The sequence below is a fragment of the Zingiber officinale genome, chromosome 2B, assembly GCF_018446385.1.
Source record: "Zingiber officinale cultivar Zhangliang chromosome 2B, Zo_v1.1, whole genome shotgun sequence".
In the NCBI taxonomy this organism is placed as follows: Eukaryota; Viridiplantae; Streptophyta; class Magnoliopsida; order Zingiberales; family Zingiberaceae; genus Zingiber; species Zingiber officinale.
This window is the reverse complement of record NC_055989.1, coordinates 63,079,321-63,100,541: the sequence shown is the minus strand read 5'-3', so window position 1 is coordinate 63,100,541 and position 21,221 is coordinate 63,079,321.

The following is a 21,221-nucleotide window of genomic DNA, read 5'->3' as shown; positions in this document are numbered from 1 at the left end:
CTACAAAAGTTCTATAATTCAGTGGGAGCATCATTTAGTTAAAGGCCTAATTAAATGAGTAGAGGAATATGATATTTATTTTCTGCATTTTCTGTTGTAGATTGCCATGTCGTCAAACATGAGCACCTTCTCCCTGCGTTCTGTCCTTGATAAGGACAAGCTCAATGGAGCTAATTTCCTAGACTGGTACAGGAAACTGAGAATTGTTCTCACTCAGGAAAGGAAACTGTACATCCTGGAGATGCCCATTCCCGAGGCACCTTCTGCCACTGCCACACGAGCTGACCGTGATGCTTATAAGAAGCATCAAGATGACACATTAGATGTGTCTTGTCTCATGCTCGCGACCATGAACTCTAAGCTTCAGAAGAAACACGAGTTGATGGGTGATTATGATATGGTTGAACATCTTCGTCAACTATATTAAGGACAAGCTAGGCACGAGAGATTCGAGATCTCTAAGGCACTGTTTCAGTGCAACATGCAAGACGGGACTCCCGTAGGTCCATATGTACTCAAGATGATTGGGTACATAGAAAACCTACAGAGGTTGAGATTTTCCCTTGGCCAAGAGCTGGCCACTGACTTGATCTTGCAATCCTTGCCGGAGAGCTACAGTCAATTCGTCATGAACTACAACATGAATGAAATTGACATGTCACTGCCTGAGCTTCTCAGTATGTTGAGAATTGCTGAGCTCAACCTTAAGAAGGTTAAGCCCAACTCCATTTTGATGGTGCAAAGACATAAAGGCAAGGGCAAGCCTAAAGGTAAGGGAAAGTCCCAAGCCAAGGGCAAAGGCAAGGCATTGAAACCCAAAGGAGAGGTTGCCAAGGATGCTACCTGCTTCCACTGCAGTCAGACCGAGCACTGGAAGAGGAACTACAAAGTGTACCTGGAAGATCTTAAGAAGAAGAGAAGTGAGACTTCTACTTCAGGTATATATGTTATAGAAGTCAATCTATATATTTCTTCATCATGGGTATTGGATACCGGATGTGCTTCTCACATTTGTACTAATATGCAGGCGTTGAGAAATAGTAGGGCATTGACGAAGGGTGAAGTGGACCTACGAGTAGGCAATGGAGCACGGGTTGCTGCTGTTGCTGTAGGGACTTACTTTCTATCTCTGCCCTCTGGGCTTGTACTAGAATTAGATGAATGTTGTTATGTGCCTGCTCTTACTAAGAATATTATATCAGTTTCTTGTTTGGACAAGAAAGGTTTTTCATTTATAATAAATAACAAATGTTGTTCAATTTATTTAAATGATATGTTCTATTGTAGTGCACCTCTGATGAACGGACTCTATATTCTAGACTTAGAGAACCCCTTCTATAACATAAATACCAAAAGTTTCAAATCAAATGAAATGAACCAAACCTATCTCTAGCATTGTCGCTTAGGTCATATAAATGACAAACGCTTATCCCAACTCCATAAAGATGGTTTGCTGGACTCATTTGATTTTGAATCATATGAGACATGCGAGTCATGCCTACTAGGCAAGATGACCAAGACTCCCTTTAATGGACACAGCGAGAGAGTAACTGACTTGCTAGAACTTATACATAGTGATGTATGTGGCTTTTTTAATGTCGCTGCCAGAGGTGGTTATAGGTACTTCATTACATTTACTGATGATTTCAGTAGATATTGTTATGTGTATTTGATGACACATAAGTCAGAATCCTTTGAAAAGTTCAAAGCATTCAAGAATGAAGTACAAACCCAGCTTGGCAAGAGTATTAAGATACTTCGATCAGATCGAGGTGGGATTCTATCTAGATGAGTGTGGGATTCTATCTAGATGAGTGTCTTCGTGACTATCTAGATGAGTGTGGGATTCTATCCCAACTCACTCCTCCTGGAACACCACAGTGGAATGGTGTATCCGAAAGGAGGAATCGTACCCTATTAGATATGGTACGGTCTATGATGAGGCACACAGATTTTCCTATATCTCTTTGGGGCTATGCTCTGGACACAGCAGCCTTCATACTCAACCGTGTTCCATCCAAGGCTGTGATAAAGACACCATATAGGATATGGACTGGGAGAGATGTTCAGGTGTCTTTTATGAGGATTTGAGGTTGTGAGGCTTACGTTCGACATCAAGTCTCGGATAAATTGGGACCCAAATCCGATAAGTGCTATTTTATTGGATATCCCAAGGAAACGAAGGGATATTAATTCTACATTCTCAGTCAACACAAAGTAGTTGTGGCTAAGACTGAGGTATTTTTAGAAAGGGCCTTTGTTTCTAGAAAAACTAGTGAGAGTACGTTCAATCTTGAAGAAGTTCAAGATATGGACCATAGCACTGAAGCCTTGATAGAAGTTGAACTGGAACCAAAAAGTGTTGTGGATGATGAGATTGTTCCACAAGGAGTTGAGGAACAACAACCAGTTCAAGTAGACATACCTCTTCGCGGGTCTGATAGGGTACGTCGTCAGCCTGAGAGATACTCGTTTCTCTTGTCTGACCATGATAACGTTATGCTCATTGAGAATGAGCCTACTTCCTATCAGGAAGCTGTGATGAGACCAGATTCTGAGAAATTGCCAGAAGCCATGAGATCTGAAATAGAATCCATGTACACCAACCAAGTATGAACTTTGGTTGATCCACCTGAGGGGGTCAAACCCATTGGGTGTAAGTGGGTCTTTAAGAGAAAGACTGACATGGATGGACTTATATATAAGGGTCGTCTGGTAGCTAAAGGTTTCAAGCAAATTCACGGTATTGACTATGATGAAACATTTTCTCAAGTAGCGATGTTTAAGTCCATTCGGATCATGCTTGCTATTACAGCATACCACGATTATGAGATCTGGCAGATGGATGTCAAAACCGCATTTCTGAATGGAAACTTGCTCGAGGATGTGTACATGACACAACCTGAAGGTTTTGTAGATCCACTGCATACTGGCAGAGTATGCAAGCTGCATAAGTCCATTTATGGACTAAAGCAAACTTCTCGGAGCTAGAATCTTCGATTCGATGATGCGATCAAACAGTTTGGTTTCATCAAGAATGAAGATGAACCCTGTGTCTACAAAAAGGTTGTACGAAACACAGTTATCTTCCTTGTGTTGTATGTGGATGACATACTACTCATTGGGAATGACATCCCTTTGCTGCATTCTGTCAAGACTTGTCTGGGGAATTATTTCTGAATGAAGGACTTAGGTGAAGCAGCCTGCATTCTAGGCATAAAGATCTATAGAGATAGATCTAAGAGATTTCTTAGTCTAAGTCAGAGTACATATGTTGACAAGGTATTACTACGGTTTGCCATGCAGAATTTCAAGAAAGGATTTCTACTGATTTCACATGGTGTGAGTCTTTTGAAGACTCAAAGTCCCTCCTCTGGAGAGGAGAGAGACTGCATGGATAAGATTCCTTATGCTTCAGCCATAGGATCTATCATGTACGCCATGCTATGTACTCGTCCTGATGTTTCGTATGCTTTGAGCATGATGAGCAGATACCAGTCAGATCTAGGTGAGTGTCACTGGATTGCGGTCAAGAATATTCTTAAGTACTTGAGAAGGACTAAAGAATATTTCTTGATATATGGAGGCGATGATGAGCTAGCTGTAAAGGGTTACAGTGATGTCAGCTTCCAAACTGACCAGGATTATTATAGATCGCAGTCTGGGTTCGTGTTTTGCTTGAATGGTGGTGTTGTGAGCTGGAAGAGTTCGAAGCAGGACACAGTTGCTGATTCTACAACAGAGGCTGAGTATATTGCTGCATCAGAAGCAGCAAAGGAGGCAGTTTAGATCCGCAAGTTTATTACTGAGCTTGGGGTGGTTCCTAGCGTTACAGATCCTATTGAGCTCTATTGTGACAACAATGGAGCAATTGTGCAGGCTAAGGAACCTCGCTCACACCAGCGGATCAAACACATACTATGGTGCTTCCATCTCATTTGAGAGATCATCGATAGAGGAGATGTGAAGATTTGTAGAGTACCCACAGAGGCTAATATAGTTGATCCCTTGACCAAGGCTTTGGCACAGAGAAAGCGTGATGGTCACACTAGGTCATTGGGTATTAGACCCTACACAGATTGGCACTAGTGCTAGTGGGAGATTGTTAGTTAGAGCCCTAGAGCCAATCATATGATGATTGTCGTATGGACTTGTTGTATCATATTCTTGTATATAAATAAAGGCATTTCTTTATGGTTATTATACTTACTTGTATTGGTGCCAAATAACTAAGTATAATAGCGTCCTTGAGTAGAAGGTTCTTGTCTATATCAATCGATTAGTTGAATCGATAGTGAGATATAGAGAACACTACTCTTAATCATTCCTAGTCAAGTATTAACATTCAGGGACAATGTTAATGCGACGAGACTAGCATGTAGGTCAACTCGATGACTTGATCTCATAAGTCATGGATATAGAGATATCAAGTTGACACATGGGTATGCATTGGAGAATGTATACTGAATGCCCCGCCATGAGAAAGTATTATGGATCGTTATATGAGTGTCATATACTTTCTCATGTGGCTATTAGTATGACTATTAGTCCTTGGACCTGAAGTTACCATGGTTCCCTACATAAGGAGTTACATACTTTAGCTTCGTCAAACGTCACCCGTAGCTGGGTGGACTATAAAGGCGATTACTGGGTATGTAACAAATTATGCGGAGGGATGTGAGTGATGTAGATGAGATCTATCCCTCCTATATGACGGGAGTGACATCATATTCTTGATAGAGTGAGACCAATAAGTGCATGGCCATGCCCAAATGAGTCAATATGAGATATTGAGCTCATTTGATTAGAGTGAGTCTACTTGGAGTTCAAGATTTAGATTGATTAGAGGATGACACGGTCTATGCCTCACATTAATCAATCTAGATGTCAAGGATAGAAGGACGTTATCATATATTGTGAAGGGTCACAATTAGTAGTCACAAGGTGATGTTGGATCTCAACATTCTTGTAACTTGGGTAGTAATGATGTGTTGCTAGATACCGCTCATTACTTATGCTTCTAAATGGGTTTAGGAGCATTGCCAACGTTACAAGAACTTATAGGGTCATACACAAAGGGCAATTAGATGGAGAATGGGTTCATATGATGAACCGAGAGGATTAGGTTCATGTGATGACCAAATTGGATTAAGAGTAATCCTAATTAAGCTAATTGAGTTGGACTCAATTTAGTTCATGTGTTAAATGAGTCTAATTAGATTTGGATTCATTGAGTCAATTTAATTCAATAGATATAGATTCATTAAATTAAATTGGTTTGAATCAAATGGTTAGATTTGATCAACCATGGGAGATAAGAGGTCAAGTTTGACTTGACTTAAGAAGGGAAGATGAAAGGTCAAGTTTGACTTGACCAATGCCACCTCATTTGTGAGTTGGCATAGAATGGGCCAATGATGATGTTCCACATCATCAAGGATAGTACATGTGTGTGTCACCTCATGAGGGAGATCAAGAGTTGTGACTCTTGGTATTCCATAGAGTTTAAAAACCCCTCTTGAAGTGGCCAACCGCTTTAAGTGTGAGTTACAATTTTTGTGCTCATTGAATCCTTCTTCTTCCTCCTCTCATCTTCTTCTCTCCCTCTCCTCCACCTTGGCCGAAACCTTTAAGAGTGCTAGCACACTCTAAGATTTCTTCTCCATCTTTTGTTCGTGTGGATACACATAGAGGGGTGTTCACTTGACCCCCTTGAGATCCGGCAAATTTTGGACGAGCGGGATAAGCGAAGGGCTTCGCATCAAAGGTATAACTTCTCTAACATGTAGATCTAGTGTAGATCAAGGATTAGATAACTTGTACATGAAAATTTTAATCTTCGCACCGATCCGGTGGCATGGAACTTCGGGGTTTCAGCAACGTAAAAAGCGGTTTTTACGGCCCAAAAGTCCCAACAGTCACTTCTTTAAGGGATGTTACTTCCTTTAGAAATGACTTGATCTGAACATTAGACTTAGCTAGTTTACGCATTAAGTAATTTATTAAATTATACAAACGAAATGTACTTACAGAGGGGTTCGGCCCTTCGGAAACGGATATGGATCCGTGGCTTCTCTCGGACTCAGCTTCCGATTCGTCCTCGCTTCCGGATTCATTGATTTGGTCCCGGGTCATCATTGCGAGGAAACTCATTTGTTCGAGTCCTCCACCGTCGGACTCTTCCGAAGAAGACTCGGCCCAAGTTGCTTTCAGGGCCTTTTTCCTTCTGGGTTACTTCGTGTCTTTTTTGTTCGAACAGTTGGCCTTGATGTGCCCCTTTTGGTTGCATCCATAGCATGCCACCTCGAACTTCACCTTTGGTTGGGCCTCCTTAGATTGGATCACCTTTCTAACATCCTTCTTGTTGAATCCCTTCTTCTTTATTTAGAGCTTCCTCACCAGGTTGACAAGTTCGATCGTGAGCTCGTTGTAATCATCATCTGAATCCTGTTCTTCTTCCAATTCTGGTTCGGTTCTGCGCCTTCTGCTTGCACCTACAACCAAAGCTACACCCTTCTCTGCTGGCCATGCATTAGTCTGCTCATGCAATTCAAACTCAGAAAAAAGTTCATCTAACTTTATTGACAAGAGATCCTTGGATACCTTGTAAGCATCTACCATGTATACCCACAAGGTATTCCTAGGAAAGACGTTGAGTGCATACCTTATAATGTCCCTATTCTCCACCCTTTGACCTATTGCGTGGAGTCCATTTAATAGGTCTTGTATGCGAGCGTGCAGTTGGCTTGCCGTTTCATTTTCCTACAATTTAATGTATACAGTTTATTTAAAATAAGGTCTCTCTTGCTTACCTTTGTGTCTGATGTACCCTCATGTAATTCGATCAGCTTTTGCCACAGCTCCTTTACACTTGAGAAAGGTCCTACTCTGTTGAGTTCCTCCTTTGTCAGGCCACACTGGAGGGTGTAGGTTGCTTTGGCATTAGCTTCTACCTTTTTGATTAGGGTTGCATCCCAGTTCTCGCAAGGTAGTGGCTTGCCCGCGCCGTCAATTGGTAATTCCAGCCTGGTTTTGACGATCATCCAGACTTCAAAGTGAGTCTGGAGATACGCCTCCATCCGACCCTTCCAGTAACCGAAGTCATCTCCGGTGAAGAGTGGTGGGCGGGCGGTGCTATATCCTTCTTGGAGAGCCATTAAAGATCTTGTACGAAAAATGAACAGAAAACGAGTCCCAGGACTTGATCCTGGATTAGCAGTGTGTTTAAAAAGAGAAATGAAATACGATCTCGAGTGGTGTTGCACCTACTTCGAGAGAAGAATCTGATTACGAAAAACTAGATCGGAAGATGGCAAGAATATAGATTCCGATCGACTCCGAAAAACTGAAAAACACCACAAAAAAGTGCTTGACTGGTGATTGCAGCAAGTTGAAGCGCCCCCGTTCTGATACTAATTGTTGGATCGAGAAGCGCTAGAGGAGGGGTAAATAGCGCTCATGGCTTTCACTCGTTTCAGATTCGAAAATCGACAAGAGTAAAGCAGTGGAATAAGAAATAAAAACAAGACACAAAGACACCAAGATTTACTTGGTTCGGAACCTTGGGCGACTCCTACTCCAAGGCCCACGCTCCTCGAGCGTTTACTTTCGGCAAAAACTAATATAGTGCAAAAGGTACAATTGAATATTACAATAAGTGCAATAAAATCTATACCGACAACAAAATGGATATTTAGAAGTTCTGGATCGTCGGGGACTTGTCGTAGTTAGCCGGGTCATTTCTTGAGCAGCACAAGAAGGATGAATAGCTTTAAAATTGATAATCTGAGCTGCTAGTCGAATATCCCATATAAAGGCTGTTGGAGGTGCCTCAAAGCCCCTTGAGGGCGCCTACAACGAGCCGAGTCAGCCATGGGGATAAACGATGAAGAAGTCCTCGCTGATCCTTTTGAAGGCGCCTCCATAAGCCTTGAAGGCGCCTCTAACCTATCATCCGAGGCACCTCAAGCCTCCATGAGGGTGCCTCTAATGTAGCTTCCAGCACTGCTTCTGCCTTGCACCCGAGGCGCCTAAAGCTCCATGAGGGCACCTCGGGTACTGTCCATCCGAGGCTAATCTTGCTTCTTTATCCCTGCAAAACGTGTTAATCCACAAACCAACCACATATCCTACGAAACAAAGTTAGCACACACAATAATCATAATAAGAAAGTTTGACAGTCACGGACTGTCCAGTTCTGACTTCGAATTTTCGACCGGAAATCCTAGGTCGAATGACACCTACTATTCCCTCTTCCGAGGAACGCATCCTCACCTACTCCACTTAGGAGAGCATACCTGATGCTAGTCCAGTCGTCCAGACCGACTGGACTTTTCACCTAGGGTTACCACCCCCTAGGACCTAGGGTTACCACCCCCTAGGGGTTTTCTGTTAGGATGTACACTAAAAGTCTAGCTTTTGGTATAAACATTTATCTAGAAATAAGAATCACATTGGTCAAATATCTACATTTATGATAAATGTAGTTGTTCAATTAATTTATATTGTAGATAACATGGTGTGTGGTGTCACACGCAGAGGATCATGTTATGAGTACCTTATAAATTATAAACAGTAGCTCACGACCAAGATGGAAAGGAACAAACCATTGGAAGGTCGTAGTGTAATTAGGTATTAGTTTATCTTAACTATATAATTGCACTAGTACACTTAGAGTGTATTGAGTAGGACCATTAGAGGTCGTTTCTTTTTATACTGACTTTATAAAGGAACAAAGACCTCAGTTATTATGGAAGTGTGTGCTCTTTATCCTAATATAATAACAAGCACATATATTTGATATTTATTTCTTTAATTTATCAATGGGTAAGATTTAGTTCGATAAATCAATAAGCCCGATAAGTTGGGAAATGATATCACTTATAGTGTGTGTTGTTGATTATAGAAGGAAACTATGTCCTAGTAATCTAGGTTGAGAATGTCCCCAAGAGGATCTCATAAGGATTGTCATGTTAAACTCTGCAGGTGGACTTAGTCCGACATGACGATGAAGTTGAGTGGTACTACTCTTGGAGTTAGATATTAATTAAGTGAGTTGTCAGTAACTTACTTAATTAGTGGACATTTGTTATCTTAAACACAGGGAGACTAACACACTCATAATAAGAAGGAGCCCAAAATGTAATTTGGGATTGGTGCGATAGTTCAATAATAGTTCTTTAGTGGAATGAATTATTATTGGTGAAATTAAGTTGTGTGTTCGGGGCGAACACGGGATGCTTAATTTCATTGGGAGACCAAAACCAATTACTCCTCTCGGTCCCTATCGTAGCCTCTTGTATATAGAGATTTATACCCATCACATACCCACTTTCTCACCCATCCAATGGGGCCGGCCAAGCTAGCTCGGAACCCAAGCTAGGGCCGGCCAAGACCAAATGGATGAGCCAAGTTGGTGGCTGGCCAAAGCTTGGGTCCCAAGCTTAGGTGGCCGGCCACTAAAATATTTAAAAGGATTTTTATTAAAATTATTTCTTATGTGGATATCATGGTTTTAAAAGAGAGTTTAAAAATTAAAAATTTCCTTTAATAGCTTTCTACAAAAGATTAAGAGAAGAGTTTAATCTCTTTCCTTATTTTTAGATTAAAAGGATGGTTTTAATTTTTGGTAAAAACTTTCCTTATTTGTAAATCATCTACATCTTTAAAAGAGAGTTTAAAATTTGAAATCTTTCCTTATTTGTTGATTAAAAGGTGGATTTTAAATTTTAAGAAAACTTTCCTTTTTAACCATGTTCATGATTTAAAAGAGAGTTTAAAAATTAAATATTCTCTTTTATAAGTTTCTACAAAAGATTAAGAAAAGATTTGATATCTTTCCTTATTTGTAGATTAAAAGAGATTTTAATTTTTAGAGATAACTTTCTTTTTATCCACATGTTTAAAAGAAAGATTTTAATTTATAAAATTTCCTTTTTATTAACCAATCATGAAAGGATTAAAATTATTGGTGAAATTTTTATAAATTTCCGGAAACAAATTAGGAAGTTTTAATTCTTGTTTTAATTAAAACTTTCCTTGATTTGAGGCTTGAGGTGGCCGGCCATTGTTATTAAGAAAAGAAAATTATTTTTAATTAAATAATTTTTATTTTTCATGGAAAAAGAATTAAAGAAGTTTTTTATTAAATTTCCTTATTTGCCGAGACCAAGGATTATAAAAGAGGGGGTAGAGGTGTCTTCATAGCTAACATCTCTATTCTATTTTTCCTCTCTTTTCTCCTTGGGTGTGGCCAGCCCTTCTTTTTCCTCTCCTCTCCTTTGTGTGGCCGAAACCTTCTCTTGGTGGAGATAACTTTGGTGGCCGGATCTAAGAAGGAGAAGAAGGAGAGAAAAGAAGCCTCTTTTCTAGCATCCCTTGGAGCATTGGTGGTGGTTGAATTTCTTCATCCTTGGAGGTGCTCTTGTTGTGGCCGAAGAAGAAGGTGCTTTGGTGGTTTCTCATCTCGGAAGATCATTTTCCACACAATGTCCAAGGTTAAAAGAGGAATACGGTAGAAGATCAAGAGGTCATTAAAAGTTCACAAAGAAATGTATAACTAGTAATTATTTTCCTCATCATACTAGTTTTATTTCTTTGTAAAAATACCAAATACAAGAGGCATGAGATTCTAGGTTTCAAATTAGTTTTCGATGTTGTGTTCTTTTGTTTTCTTTTCGAACTTGTGCTTCGATTGTTCTTTTTGGTTAACCTAGAGTTATTTAAGGAAATTAAATATTAGCTTTCCTTAAAAGGCTTTATCTAGGCGGTGGTGGTTGCTCCCATATCCAAGAAGGCCATGTGCCTCGCCATGCAGTCTTGGAAGCTAATTTTGGAAATTAATATTTAATGGAATTAATAACATAGGTGATTTGGATCAAACGTGTTAAGTTCCGCAGGAGATCCAAGTCTAAATCTAAAAGAACAAATAAGTTAAACTTAGGATCAAACGTGTAAAGTTCCGTAGGCGATCCAAGTTTAATTTAAAAGAACACATGGTAGCTAGGAAAAGGTTCAGACCTTTATACAAAATTTTTGTACAATGGAACCGTTAGGCTTTCCGAGTAGCAACCAACAATTGGTATCATAGCTAGGGTTTTGCCTCTGTGTATTTGGTATTAGTTTAATTATGCACATGTCATACATAATTTAGGCAAGATAATAGTAGGATGTGCTAACTTTGTGGATGCAGGATCCAACTATTATGACTTGTAGATATTGTGTGTGTGATTAGACCCTTAGACATGTCAAGGGCATTTTATTGTGTGTGTATGATTGTATAAAATACAGCAGGAGTTGTATTTAGTTTTATTAGGATTTTATTTTTTGATCTAGATACATGTACATTCCTTCGAGTAATATAGGATCGAAAAATGTAAAATTCTATTTATATCACGGATCGAATCTTGCAAGGCGTGGAACCTTTTAAGGATCAGAGGCGCAGCGGAACAAGGAGCAAGATGGATGTGACAACTAGACCCGGTGTCGGTGGCCAAAGATGGCAGCAGCTAGGGTTGGCGACACACGGAGGGCAGCAATAGATAAAAGCCATAATAGTTGAAAATTAGTTTTTCTATTTATTGCTTTTTATGCTGTGCTGTGTGTGCTTGTTAGTATGCATGTTAAGTAGGCTAGCATAGTCAAAATTCCTTACTTTAAATAACTAAGTGGGAGAGAGATTTATTTTTAAATAAATTCCACGGTCTCCATTACTGATTTATAAGTGATGCAACAAGCTTGCGCGTTGGCTCTGAGTGCCTTCCTCCATATCGGATGAGCTTGTTTGTGGATCACTAGATTAAACTTTCATTTTGGATGATTATAGGAAGTTAATTAAGAGCGTGTGATCTTCCCCATCGGAAGGGGCACAATCTTATTAATGGACTTAGTGTCAAGTAATGGTATACACTTAAGCACGTCTAATAGTATCCTCCCCATCGGAGTCACTGCTATTATTTGTGTGACCGAATAAAACCAACTATTAATTTGTCAAATAAATAGGTTGACAAGATAATAAAATTAAAAACCCCTCCTACAAATGTTTGATTTTGTATACGTCCACACTATCATGGCATACAAAATTCACGGTGTTTGAGGCAATTTTATTTGTCATAAAGATTTATTGACAAGATAATTAATGGGTAAACCCCTCCTCTTACAAATGTTTAATTTTGTATACGTCCACACTATCGTGGCATGCAAAATTCACGGTGTTTGAGGTGTTGGTGAATTTAAATAATATTGTTTGAGGAATCAATGTTATTTTAAATTCAAAAGTTTTGACCAAATATTTGATCAAAGAAAGATCAACTATTAATTTTATTCGTCATAAAGTAAAGTTGACGAGATAATAAAATTAATGGATAAAATCTCTTCTTTGATTTTATATACGTCCACACTATCGTGGCATACAAAATTCATGGGGATTTTAAGGAATTGATCTTGACCAAATATTTTTGTGATTATTAGGATTTAAAATGTTTGTCAATTCCCTAGTTGTTATACTATAGAAAAGACTTAATAGTCCCAATTGTAATGATTGGAAATAGGACTTGGACATTAAGGTAGTCTGTCTTCTTAGAACTAAGAACAATATAGGTGTATTTAATTCATTAGTTGAAACATGTTTAGTAGTGTTATCTACCAGAACCTGGAGTGTAGATACAGATGTCATTAATCATGTCCGCAATTCATTGCAGGGTTCCAGGAAACCCGACAACTAAATGAAAATAAAAACACCGTCCACATGGGCACTGCTATAAAAATGGTAGCTGTTGCAGTGGGAGATGTTTATCCTTTGATAAGAATAAAATATAGATTTTAAGTAATTGTCTTTACGTACCAAGTTTAGAAAGAACTAGTTTTCAGTTTCTAAACTATTCAAAGAACTTGATATTCTGCCTCTTTTAATAACAAAGTTGTTATTAGGAAAAAGAGTGAAGTTATCTGTTCTGGTACGTTGGTTGGCAATTTATAAATCCAATAACTCCCACGATGCAACAAATGAAAATTAGTAACACATCTTCTAACTTTAAGATAAAGCAACCTTCGGAAATGAACCAATTATATCTTTGGCATCTAAGGCTAGGTTATATTAACTTGAGTAGGATTCATTGGTAGCTGATGAACTTTTGGGTTCATTGGTAGTGGAAATCTTTCCAACCTGCGAGTCTTACTTGGAAGGAAAAATATCCGAGAAGCTTTTAAGTATAAGGGGTATGGAGCCAAAGATACATTGGAATAGGTTCATTCTGATTTGTGTGATCCTATGACAAGAGTTAGTATCAAATATTTCATCTATTTTATAGACAACTATTCAAGATACAAATACATTTACTTGATGTGCCACAAGACTAAGTGCTTTGATTAGTTCAAAGAGTACAAGGCTGATGCAGAGAAATGTTAAAGTAAAAGTATCAAGTCACTATGGTAAGATCGTAGTGGCAAGTACCTCTTGGGACAATTTAGGAGTCACTTATCAGAAGTCGGGGCTCAATCCCAACTAACTGCACCTAGTACACCCCAACAGAATGGTGTAGTAGAAAGAAGGTATAGGACTTATGGAAATAAGTAGATTGATGATGAATTAATTACCAAATTCGTTTTAAGGATATACACTAGAAACAGAAGTGAACATAATACCTTCTAAAGTCAGAACTCTCTACTCCCATAGAATTGCAGAATGGGCGTAAGCCTAGTCTGAAGCATATTCGGATTTGGGTGGTCTAGCACATGAGAGACACTGATAAGTTGGGCAGGAGTTCACTTGTTTGTGAGTTATCCTAAAGAAACGAAAGTAGGTTTATAGTCTTAAAAAATCAGAAGGTCATTGTTAGAATCAATGACCGATTTTTAGAAAAGGACTATGTAATAAACCACAAGCCCATAAGTAAATTTGTTCTTAATAAAAGACACGTCTAATCTAGTACCAACTGTACAAGATGAAATATCACAAAAAACTGCAACACATATCACAATTGATACACAATATAGACAGTGCATCATCGTAGTGGGAGGGTTGTCAAACAACCTAAAAGATTCATGTTTTGGAAAAATCTTTGGACTTGATCCCAAATGAACATGAGCCTGATCCCGGACATATGATGAAGCACTCCAAGACAAAGATGCAGCATCTTGGCAAAGAGCAATGAATACAGAATTAGAATATATGTATTCTAATCAAATATGGAAGCTTGTAGAACCACCAGATAGTGAAAAAGCCAGTGGGTGAAAATAGGTCTACAATAGGAAAAGATGGAAAGACAGGAAGGTGGAAACTTTCAAAGCAAGGCTTGATGAAAAAGAAAACTTTTTCACTGGTAGCCATGCTTAAGTCTATCCGGATTCTTTTATCTATTTGGCAAGTGGATGTCAAGACAGCATTCCTTAATGGAAGTCTTGAAGAAAGCATCCATATAAAGCAACCAGGAGGGTTCATTGCAAAGGGCAAAGAGCATCTTGTGTGCAAGCTCAATCAGTCTATGGACTGAGGCAAAGCTTCAAGGTCTTGGAACATCCGGTTTATCAAAGTAATCCAGACCTATGGATTTATTTAGTAACCGGATAAGTCTTGTGTATACAAAAAGTGTGATGGAAACGTGGTGGTATTTCTTGTACTATACGTAGATAACATTTTTGATAGTTGGAAACAATATCAAAGTGTTGTCAGAAGTAAGGGTATGGTTGTCCAAACAATTCAATATGAAGCACTTGGGAGAATGTATATATTCTTGGGATCAAAGTAATAAGGGATCACAAGAAAAGAATATTTTGCTTATCCCAAGCTTCATATATCGAAAAAAATCCTTGCTCATTTTAAGCATGCAGAACTCCAAGAAAGGTTTCTTACCTTTTGGGCTTGGAGTAGCTTTATCTAAAGAGATGTCTCCGAAGACATTAAAGGAGATAGAGGAAATGAAGGCAGTTTTTTATGCTTCGGCTGTCGGAAGCCTAATGTATGCTATGCACGAGATCAGAAATCTGTTTTGCCAAGGGCATAGTTAGCATATATCAAAGTAACCCTGGACAAGGACATTGGACTGCAGTAAAGCATATATTAAAGTACCTTAAAGGCACTTGAGATTATATGCTAGCTTACAAGGCAGTTAATTTGGTCCCTGTGGGTTGCATGGATTTTGACTTCCAATCGGATAGGGACAATAGTAAGTCAACCTCGGGGTTTTGTGTTTACTTTAGGAGGTAAAGTCATAAACTATGGAAGAGTGATAAGCATAGGTGTTTTTCTGGACTCCACCATAGAAGCTGAGTATATGGCAAGCCTCTGAGGTAGTCATAAAAGCTGAATTACTCAATAACCTCAAGATAGACTTAGATATGATTTCTGGTTTGTCCAAAGATTATTACAATTTATTGTAATAATAGTGGTGCAGTAGCAAACTCGAAGAAACCATGAGTCTATAAGGCAAGTAAACACAATAGAGCGCAAGTACCACCCAATACGAGAAATCGTATAAGCGAGGAAAAGTTGTTGCTGCCTAGATTGCATCAGATGATGACCTATAGATCTTTTCACTAAGGCTCTTAAGGCAAGAGCTTTTGATGGGCATGTTGAAGGGTTGGGATTCAGATGTATGACAGCAGATATAACAGCTTAGTCTTTTAGTATAAGTGGGAGATTGTTAGGATGTATACTAAAAGTCTAGCTTTTGGTATAAATATTTATCTAGAAATAAGAATCATATTGGTCAAATGTCTACATTTATGATAAATGTAGTTGTTCAATTAATTTATATTGTAGATAACATGGTGTGTGGTGTAACACACAGAGGATCATGTTATCAGTACCTTATAAATTATAAATAGTAGCTCACGATTGGAAGGTCGTAGTATAATTAGGTATTAGTTTATCTTAACTATATAATTGCACTAGTATACTTAGAGTGTATTGAGTAGGACCATTAGAGGTCGTTTCTTTTTATACTGACTTTATAAAGGAACAAAGACCTCAGTTATTATGGAAGTGTGTGCTCTTAATCCTAATATAATAACAAGCACATATATTTGGTATTTATTTCTTTAATTTATCAATGGGTGAGATTTAGTTCGATAAATCAATAAGCCCGATAAGTTGGGAAATGATATCACTTATAGTGTGTGTTGTTGATTATAGAAGGAAACTGTGTCCTAGTAATCTAGGTTGAGAATGTCCCCAAGAGGAGCTCATAAGGATTGTCATGTTAAACTCTGCAGGTGAACTTAGTCCGACATGACGATGAAGTTGAGTGGTACTACTCTTGGAGTTAGATATTAATTAAGTGAGTTGTCAGTAACTTACTTAATTAGTGGACATTTGTTATCTTAAACACAGGGAGACTAACACACTCATAATAAGAAGGAGCCCAAAATGTAATTTGGAATTGGTGCGGTAGTTCAATAATAGTTCTTTAGTGGAATGAATTATTATTGGTGAAATTAAGTTGTGTGTTCAGGGCGAACACGGGATGCTTAATTTCATCGGGAGACCAAAACCAATTCCTCCTCTTGGTCCCTATCGTAGCCTCTTGTATATAGAGATTTATACCCATCACATACCCACCTTCTTACCCATCCAATGGGGCCAGCCAAGCTAGCTTGGAACCCAAGCTAGGGTCGGCCAAGACCAAGTGGATGAGCTAAGTTGGTGGCCGGCCAAAGCTAGGGTCCCAAGCTTAGGTGGCCGGCCACTAAAATATTTAAAAGGATTTTTATTAAAATTATTTCTTATGTGGATATCATGGTTTTAAAAGAGAGTTTAAAAATTAAAAATTTCCTTTTATAGCTTTCTACAAAAGATTAAGAGAAGAGATTAATCTCTTTCCTTATTTGTAGATTAAAAGGATGGTTTTAATTTTTGGTAAAAATTTTCCTTATTTGTAAAGCATCTACATGTTTAAAAGAGAGTTTAAAATTTGAAATCTTTCCTTATTTGTTGATTAAAAGGTGGATTTTAAATTTTAAGAAAACTTTCCTTTTTAACCATGTTCATGATTTAAAAGAGATTTTAAAAATTAAATATTCTCTTTTATAAATTTCTACAAAAGATTAAGAAAAGATTTGATATCTTTCCTTATTTGTAGATTAAAAGAGATTTTAATTTTTAGAGATAACTTTCTTGTTATCCACATGTTTAAAAGAAAGATTTTAATTTATAAAATTTCCTTTTTATTAACCAATCATGAAGGGATTAAAATTATTGGAGAAATTTTTATAAATTTCCGGAAACAAATTAGGAAGTTTTAATTCTTGTTTTAATTAAAACTTTCCTTGATTTGGGGCTTGAGGTGGCCGGCCATTGTTATTAAGAAAAGAAAATTATTTTTAATTAAATAATTTTTCTTTTTCATGGAAAAATAATTAAGGAAGTTTTTTATTAAATTTCCTTATTTGCCAAGACCAAGGATTATAAAAGAGGGGGTAGAGGTGTCTTCATAGCTAACATCTCTATTCTATTTTTCCTCTCTTTTCTCCTTGGGTGTGGCCGGCCCTTCTTTTTCCTCTCCTCTCCTTTGTGTGGCCGAAACCTTCTCTTGGTGGAGATAACTTTAGTGGCCGGATCTAAGAAGGAGAAGAAGGAGAGAAAAGAAGCCTCTTTTCTAGCATCCCTTGGAGCATTGGTGGTGGTTGAATTTCTTCATCCTTGGAGGTGCTCTTGTTGTGGCCGAAGAAGAAGGTGCTTTGGTGGTTTCTCATCTCGGAAGATCATTGCCCACACAATGTCCGAGGTTAGAAGAGGAATACGGTAGAAGATCAAGAGGTCATTAAAAGTTCACAAATAAAGGTATAACTAGTAATTATTTTCCTCGTCATACTAGTTTTATTTCTTTGTAAAAATACCAAATACAAGAGGCATGAGATTCTAGGTTTCGAATTAGTTTTCGATGTTGTGTTCTTTTGTTTTCTTTTCGAACTTGTGCTTCAATTATTCTTTTTGGTTAACCTAGAGTTATTTAAGGAAATTAAATTAGCTTTCCTTAAAAGACTTTGTCTAGGCGGTGGTGGTTGTTCCCATATCCAAGAAGGCCATGTGCCTCGCCATGCAGTCCTGGAAGCTAATTTTGGAAATTAATATTTAATGGAATTAATAACCTAGGTGATTTGGATCAAACGTGTTAAGTTCCGCAGGAGATCCAAGTCTAAACCTAAAAGAACAAATAAGTTAAACTTAGGATCAAACGTGTAAAGTTTCGCAGGCGATCCAAGTTTAATTTAAAAGAACTCATGGTAGCTAGGAAACAGTTCAGACCTTTGTACAAAATTTTTATACAGTGGAACCGTTAGGCTTTCTGAGTAGCAACCAACATTTTCGCCACCTAGGGTTACCTCCCCCAAGGACCTACGCCCCCCCCCCCCCGACTCCCTTAGGATTTCCACCACCTAGGGTTACCACCCCTAGGACCTAAGGTTGCCGCCCCTTAGGGTTTTCCTTCACCTAGGGTTACCACCCCCTAGGACCTATGGTTACCGCCCCTTAGGGTTTTTCACCACCTAGGATTACCACCTCCTAGGACGTAGGGTTACCACCCCCTAGGATTTTCCACCTTCCTAACCACAATTAGGACTTTCCTGCAACCTCATTCACACATGTTAGATAACAAAACAACTTAACTTTGAATTCGTTTGCCATTATCAAAATTTGGGTTTGATCGTCGGATGCTTCCCGCACCAACAGAGGCACCCTCGACACTACTTAAAAGGCATGATCGACCAGCAAGCAAGAGATAACTCATTCACAACTTCTATAAATATCTTTTGTGTTTTCGGCTGCTCCTACTTTAACATCTCGCTATGCTGCGACGTTGCTATGCCCTACTACTGCTGAGAAGCAGTCTGACACCAAGCTTGATCCAAGAATCTTCACATGTTGGGTAACAAAATTATTTTTAATTGTTTAATTACTACATTAACGAAAGTGTAGACTGTTACACTTACCCTTTTGTTATTATTGTACTCAATTCCCTCTTTCGACGATTTTGGAAGAGGTTTATATAGATTGCTCATTGATATGGTCCGAGGAATTGTAGGTCTTAGAATAGAAGTCGCCGAAGGCTCTAAACTAAGTAACTCCTCATGTGCTTTTGTTTTCTCGTATTTTATTTAATTCTGCTGCACACTCTACACTTAGTTTTAAAAACTGAAAAAGATAAGCTTTTTAAAATCATGTGATTCACTTCCCCTCTCATGTATATAACGATCCTACAATAAGCACTTATTGGGGTTAACTTTAAGCCTATATTGCCTGAGTGTGTGACATGTTTCCTTGATATCTGAGATCAAAGGTATCAGATCAGGTAGTCTTGGTTAAAATGTTGTCAACATACACCTCAGTGTTTCTCCTGATTGATGCTTAGAGACTTGATAAATGAGTCATTGATATGTTTCCCCTGCATCCTTCAAACCAAACGGTATGACAGTATAACAAAAGGTTTCATTAGCAATTATGAAACTGACATTTTCTTCATCTTTGGAAGCCAAAAAATTTAATGATAACCTTGATAAACATTCAACATTCATATTAGTTCACAACTGGAAGTAGAATTTACCAATTGATCAATGCGGGGCAGAGAGTAATCTTTTGGACAAACTTTATTGAGGTCTCGAAAATTGATGCAGACTCTCCATTTTCCTCCTTGTTTGGACACCCGTACTACATTATGAGCTAAGTTAGAAATTGAATCTCCCGTATATGCCAGACTTCCAATAACATGATGTCTTTTCTTATTTTGTCGAATAGGCTAAATTTCTAGTAGTGTGTTTAGCCAGTGGACCATTATGGTTGAAGAAATGCTCATGATGTTTTTTGATGAATAGGAAAAGACATCATGTTTGCATAAAAGACATGCAATTAGTTCTTGTTTGAGCTCTGAAGGAAGATCGGTAGCTATTCGAGTGCCCTCCTCTTGTCAATCGGGATGAACTTATATCTCTCATGATTCTCATTTAATTGGGGTATCGACTTCTTTGTTGGTGCGGGAAACATCCGATAATCGAACCTAATTTTTGATAATGACAAAGGGTTCAAAGTTAAAGTTATTTGTTATCTAACGTGTTTGAATGAGCTTGCAGGAAAGTCCTAAGTGTACTTAGGCAAAAGTCCTAGCTGCGGTTAGGCAGGTGGAAAACCCTAGGGGGGGGGTAACCCTAGGTATAGAGGGTGGTAACCCTAGGCGGAAAGTCTTGGCGGATCGAGGACTTCGGGCAAAAGTCCTAGAGTCGAGGACTCTAGGTGGAAAGTCTTGGCGGGTCGAGGACTTTGGGCAAAAGTCCTAGAGTCGAGGACTCTAGGTGGAGAGTCTGCACCCTCCAATTGTCGCCAATTGTCCGAACCTAAGAGAAGCAAAGAAGCAAAGGAATAATAAAGTACTACAAGCCACATGGGACGAGTCCTCATCAGAAGATTCTGATGAAGAGTCTGAACAGACGAGCGTTCTTGCACTGACAGCCCAGGAACAAGTCGATGAATCGGAGATCGAGAGCGAATTAGAAGCTGAGCCTGAGCAAAGCCACGGATCCATATCTGTTTCCGAAGGACCTAAACCCGCTGTAAGTACTTGTCAAATAGATAAATTTTATAATTTAGTTAATTATTTATTGCGTAAGTTAGCTAGATCTAATGTCCAGGTCAAGTCACTTCAAAAGGAGGTAACAACCCTTAAAAAAATGACTAACCCTAGCTCCTTGACTGATCTCGATCAGACTGGAACCTCAACTCAAGTCCAAAAGATTGAGGAAGAGAATTCTAGCCTGAAAGATCAAGTCAAGGAACTAAAGGATACGTTGAAACGGTTTACTCTAGATTCCAAGAATCTTGATCTGATTCTTGGAAAACAGCGAGTCGTTTACAACCAGTCCAAACTTGGATTTAAAACTAAGCGCAAATGCAAGTATTATTTATCCCTTGTTAACAGAACAAATAGCAAATTAGTCCAAGCATGGGTCCCTAAGTCGAACTTAGTTAATCAAGTTGGACTTGGACAATATTGGGTCCCCAAGGATCAAATCCATTACCTTGATAGACCATATCAAGGCTATGATCCAAGGGGAGCTAATAGGAAGACCATTTTTAGAATTGTTTGATGATTGCTTTTACTACTTTTATTATACATGCTTAGATTAAGCTAGATAAGGGCCTAGTTATAATTTACACGTGATTAGTTAGACCTAGAGATTTCAAAAGGAAAATTAAATATCCAATTTCTTTGAAAGGCTTTGTCTAGAAGTGGTGG